At 53.7% G+C, this 6,000-nt stretch overlaps 1 protein-coding gene across 37 annotated transcripts in view; it reads right to left on the bottom strand.

Moving 5' to 3' along the window:
- The window catches only part of Svil (supervillin), a 193,896-nt gene extending 188,450 nt beyond the window's left edge, over positions 1 to 5,446 (bottom strand). For 36 of the 37 annotated variants that reach the window (XM_087591133.1, XM_087591131.1, XM_087591127.1 and 33 more), the window contains exon 1: positions 5,209 to 5,446. The gene's annotated coding sequence lies outside the window, so the exon portion shown is untranslated. Of the gene's footprint in view, positions 1 to 4,308; positions 4,450 to 5,208 lie in introns of those variants that run through there. The other variant, XM_087591086.1, reaches the window with a different exon arrangement.
- Between the last annotated feature and the right edge of the window lie 554 nt (positions 5,447 to 6,000).

A 6,000-nucleotide genomic window follows, 5' to 3' on the forward strand; every position in this document is an offset into this window, starting at 1 on the left:
GACTCCAGTTTGGTTCCTCCCACCCATGCTGGGGAGCTCATGATCACCTGTAACTCCAGCTCCAGGAGATCTGTTGGCCAATATTGGCCTCTAGGAGCACCCACCTGTCCATATATACACACACACATATACTAAAAAATAAATAAGTAAAATATTTTGAAAGTTACTTTGACAAAAAAAAAAAGAAAGAGGGAGGGAGAGAGGGAGGGGGAAGGAAGGAGGGAGAGAGAGAGAGAGGGAGAGAGAGAGAGAGAGAGAGAGAGAGAGAGAGAGAAATAAGTTGTGACATTTGCTTTTAAGACTTATCCTAACAGATTCCAGGGAACCTAATTTCCTCTTCTGGCCTCCTTGGGTTCCTGCAGTTAAGTGTACATACCCATACAACACACACACATACACACACACACACACACACACACACAGAGACACACGCGCGTGCGCACGCACTCATGCACGCATGCACACACACACACACGCACACACACGCACACACAATTTAAAAATAAAATCTTTAAAACAATAGCTCTGAGGGGGGTGTGACATCTGCCTTTGAGTCTTGCCGTGACATGCTCTAACTCTATTGAGACTATCACTGATATTACAGAAACAGACACCATTTGCAAGTGCCATGCTAACAACAGTTCCTGGATTTTAGCCTCCTTGTTACTGGACAAAGGCAGTAAGTGGAACTTCAGTGGTCCAGCAGCTGGCACGTTCTTGCTCTCTTCTCAAAGCCTCCGAGGAACAGCTGGGGAATGCAGGACGCTTTTGAACAGGCTGCTATGTGATCCAAAATAACATTGCCTGTTCATCCTCCCAACAAAGGAAGCGAATGCCCTGAGCAGGCCTGGCGCATGCCCTGCAGCTGCTTCAGGCTTCACACTGGGGGCACAACAAGTGGCTACAAATGGAGCTGAGGCACAAAGCAGGGGTGTGGGGGAGACCCTGCTCCTAACCTCTGCATCTGTTGACTGGCTACAGGGAGCTCATTTCCAGTGTGGGAGAGAGCTATACATTTCATGTCCAAATGTGGAATCCGGGCAGTCACAGGCCCTCTCCTTCTCCCATTTATACCACAGACAGAAGAAACACTTTGTCAAAACCACACCATCCACGGTGAATGGCTTGGCAGAACCTCCAGGGTTTTAACCTCTAAGTGTTTGAAAGATAAAGGCCAGAACACAGGGAGGGAGGGGAGGAGGCGGGAGGGGAGGGGAGGGGGAAAGGAGAGGAAGGGGGGAAGGGAAGAGAGGGGAAGGGAGGGGAGGGGAGAAAAGAGGAGAAGGAGGGGAGAGGAGAGGGAGAGGAGGAGAAGAGAGGGGAGGGGAAGGGGGAAGGGAAGGGAGAGGAGGAGAAGAGAGGGGAGGGCAGGGGAGGGAGAGGAGAGCAGGACGAATTATTCCTACACTGAGGTTTATGAAGTTGAGAACTTTCCCAGTGTTTCCTTGTATGAAATGGACACCCTGGCTACTCCATGTTTGCTCAGCTTCACCACTGAATGCCTTTCTTCTTGCTTCTCAGAGCACAGCAAGTTTCAGGACGTAGAGTCTACCACAACTTGAGAAAACAGAGCTGAAAGGAGAGCTTGGGCTCCCCTTCCTCCTATCCACACACTTAAAGACTCAGAAACTATTTCCATTTTCCCAAATAAAATGGCCCCTCTTTCCAAGATTGGGCAGCACGATTTTCACAGAACCAGGTTCTTTTTCTTTAGCATTACAGATGGACCATTAATTGGACAGAGAAGAAAGAAAAGGAATACCGACTTCCTTTTCTCAGTTCAGTTTTAAGTTGTTTGGTTTAAGTCTTGTCTTGTTGGTTATTCGGATAGACTTTAAGTCTAAAGGAAAGGGAAATGACTGGAAACTTAGCCACAAAATTACAGTGGCATGGCCAGGAGGAAGGCCTCGCAGTTCCGGAGGCCCTTGCAAATTTCTCCCACAAGTGGACAAAGTTTCCATCGACAACAACCTTCCCCACTCTCAGCTTGCTGACAAAGTGGAGGAATCCTTCAGTGCAGAAGAGTAAAGAACTGAAAAGCGTGGGGGTGAGGGTGTGCCAATGGCTACTGTCTTCTTTACCTGTCTCGATGCCACATGGGAATGAAGAGAGGGGAAATGCCGTTCTTACACCTCATCTGTTGGTGTACAGCTACTATGTTCTGGGCACTGTGCCAAGTATCTTACATACTTTATCTAATTTTATGCCTATAGCTGGAAATCAGGCTAGAGTACTATTATCCCCATCCTGAAGGAAGGAAAGGAAGCCCAGAGGGGCTGAACATTTGGCTGAGAGAGCAGCAGCAGTAGCTTTACCCTAAGGCCAGCCACTGGGACTCCATAGGCTGTCCTCACTCATTGCCTGTGAGCGTCTCCAGGGCTGGCCCAGCACTAAGACACTCTGAGCCCCAGAATGATATTCTGGAGTCACACACCTCTCTTTTTAAAGTCATGTGTTTTAACTAGCACTCAGTGTCATACCAAAGTCCCATGTCTTAAACATGAGCTCAGTGTTAATAGAACTGTTTGGACAGTACATGCTTAGGTCAGTCTATAAAGGAGACTCAAGAGGAAGGGAGTGTGTTTAAAAAGAAAAGCCAGGAAAATCAACTTCCAAAGCAACTCTCACTTATTTTAATGCACACTTTCAGGTCTGTGGCCTTGTCACATTGGGTGAGGCTGACGGTTCTGTGCTGGGGAGAATTCCTGGCCCCAGGTTTACCTGGTGAGACACCACCAGAAGCAGGAGGCAGTGAATCCTGTTCCTCTAATGGGACTGTTCTGGAGTTCTACAGGATGTTTTTTTGTTTGTTTGTTTGTTTGTTTGTATTTTTTTAAGATTTAATTCCCCCCCCAGCATTTCTTAAACTTTAAAGTTGGTGTCATTAATGGAAGAAGTTTTATTATGTCCAACCAGATCAGAATTATAGCAGGGATTTAACAATTTATGAAAACTTCATACTTGAACACCCAGCACTCAGGAGGCTGAGACAGGTATGCTGTGGGCTACGGGTGAAACCCTACCTCAAAACAGCAAAATGAGAGCAAGAGAACCTCCTCACAGGTAACAGCAAACACTCCACTTGCTTATGGAGCAGGTCTGACTTGCAGAACTCTCAGGCTCCTAACCCATCAGTTTTCAAACCCACCCTCTGAAAGAGGTGGTGAGATGCAAGGCAAAAATCTGAGGAGCCATCCCAGGTTGGGGGATTTTCCTAAGACTCAAGCACCTCATGGAAGCCAGCCCCTCCCTTACAACAGCAGACTGGGCTCAGGCGAGAGCTGTGAAGAGGTGACTTATGCACTGACCCTGAGGCTGAGGGCACCTGTCAGCCTAGTGTACCTAGCCTCCTTTCTCTAAAGGAACACTTCCTCCGCTAAGATCCAGGTCCTGAGACACACAGGGAAGCCTCTCCTGACATCCATCCCCGGACAAATACCGTGCCTGTGCTAAGGTCGACAAGGTGACAACTTGAGATGTAGATGCAACGGTGGAAACCAAGTGGCCTCTTCCCTTCCACAGTACTGCAACTGCAATAAACTGACTTCAACAGGTCTGCAAGTCCCGCACAGCAGGCCCTTAATCCTGCACCGGACCCAAACTATGACCCGAGATTGGAACCTCTCCTCCTGTGGCTCCCAGTAGTACAATTACCACTTTCTGGAACTCTACTCTCTAGGTACCGGGTGGAGGTTGGGGACAGTGAGGAGGGGGAGGAGCTGCAGGCTGTCACTCGGGCTAAGCCCCGCCCTTGTGGAGCCCCGCACACGCGCAGACTCCACAGGGAGGGGCGTGGGCAGACGGAGGCAGGGTTCGCCTAGCGCCTGGTTCAAACCCTCGCTGATCCTGCCCAGGCGCGGCACAGAGCACAGGAACCCAGGCAGTCCTGGGCAGCCACGGAGATGGAGTTGACCGCGAAGTTAGAATTGTGTTCCCTCATGCACCGTAGCCTTGGAGCCCTCTTACCCTCCTCTCACCGAACTTCCCCAAAACTCAGAAATCCAAAATCCAAACTCGGTCGGACTTCCCCCGCAAGGCAGCAAGGACGGAAGTGGGTGGAATTAGCAGCCGCACGGTGCCTTTGTTACAAGCCGAGTACCCCACGAGCTGAAACAGCACCGGGCGGCAGCGGCCTGTGGACCCGCCACCCCTCCCAGCCAGTGCCTTCCGGGTTCCAGCCTCGCCCCCGCAGGACCGCTGGCAGCCGTGAAACGGACCCCATTTCCCGCCTTGGGAGGCACGCAAAGGCATCCCGAGGACTGCGTTCCGTGGCCCGGTGCTGCCTCCGAGCTCCCGGCCACTCCTCACCTTGCCAAGCTCTCCCGAGTCTCCTAGACAAGATCACGACTTCCCGCGGGACAGCAGCCCCACAGTCCCGAACAGCAGCTCCCAAGCCACTCGCTGCTTCTCAGCCCTGAGCCTGGTTCACCCACCCTACCCCCCGCCTCTGGGTGGTTCACTTCGCTCCTTACCTGGAGGCTAGCAAATCCCCTCCCCTCCGCTGGCCCCGGCGGTGATCCGGAGCTGGCGCCCTCTACCGGGACACCAGGCGGAGCCCCGCAGGCGGGGCAGAGAAAGAAGAGGAAAGTGTAGGGCGCAACTCAGCAAGGACACCCCTTCCTGAGCAGGAGCCAGGGCTCAGGGACCCGTCTGGGCCAGATCCTAAAAGCTGTGCCTGCTCCCAGAACAGGCACGCAAGGCCAGAGTTGCCCCCCTTGCAGGCAATTAGACCCCGTCCTGTCACCAACCATCGCTCTCCGGTCCTATAGTGTCCCGAAAAACCCGCGACCGATCTACAATACGCACGTGCAATTTTAAAACACTGGAAATGTGGCGTTTACAGTGTCCAAACTAAGTTTGTGTCTGTGTCTCAGTGTCTCTTTGCTTAAATTAAAGGGATTGAAGGAAAACGCGGGAGCCTGTTTTCCGGGTCTCCTCGTAGGAAGAGCCCCAGGTGCAGTGGCAGCCCCGGGGCAGGGGATGCCGGGTCTGGTCGCCGCTGGAGCCCAGGCTAGGGGAGTGGCTAGGGACTGCTTCACTCTCCCGGCAAGGATCAATATCCTTCAGCAACTTAACTCTCAGCCTCCCGCGGGTCTACAAAGAAACTTAGGGGTCCAGTCGAGAGAATATCTCAGAGCAAGGGCCTGTTCCAGACCCGGAGAACGTCCTCCGAGACCCCCGTCCCCCCAACTTCCCGACCCTACTCACCTCGCTCTCCTGCGCAGCCGCCTTCGCTCACCTGCCGCCCCAGTGCCTGTGGCAAGGTCCCGGCGGCCTGGGGAACGCACGACAGCGCTGGATCTCAGGGTCGCAGCCCCGCTCGCTCTCCAAGAGTACGCGGGGAGGTATGCTCCACTCCGGATGGACGCAGCGTTGGGAGTAAAGCTATCTGCGGCCTCAGAGCTGACCTAGCGCCTCCTTCCCGGACAACCGGCACGAGAATCCCGGCGCGGCGAGCCGGCGCGGGGTATTAATTGTGGGGCCCCGGGTGTCCTCCGCCAGGCGCTCTGAGTGGCTCTGATGGCGCGCCAGGCCAGCGGAGCCGGTGTGACCCACCCCCTCAGCGCGCTCCCGCCCAGGCCGGGCCGGGGACGCGCCCCGCGCACGCGCCCGGCTGCTCTCTGGCTCCTTAGCCCTGGGCTCTATTTACCCGAAGCTTCCGGGAGCCAGACAAGCTACTCACCTCCGAGTCTCTGAGCGGCTGGTGTGAGCTTCCAGCGGTTCTAGGGAAAAGAACTGGCAACCCGGGCAAACATTGCAGCCTGTACCTCTCCGGACTGGTTGCCAAGGTGACCGACCTTGCTAGGCCACTCACATCTGTGCAAAGTCCAGTCTCACCACCACCACCAGACTCCTGGGGAACTTACCTAGTTCACTGGTAGAGCTTTGCAACCAATTACTACCAGGCTGCAGCTCTTCACCTCCCCACCCGGTGGGTTGCACATTCACCCTGTCTTTAAGTGCGACCGGGAAATTTGCATTTCTCACAAGCTCCTAGGT

The sequence above is a fragment of the Rattus norvegicus genome, chromosome 17, assembly GCF_021556685.1.
Source record: "Rattus norvegicus strain SHRSP/BbbUtx chromosome 17, alternate assembly SHRSP_T2T, whole genome shotgun sequence".
Taxonomy (NCBI): domain Eukaryota; kingdom Metazoa; phylum Chordata; class Mammalia; order Rodentia; family Muridae; genus Rattus; species Rattus norvegicus.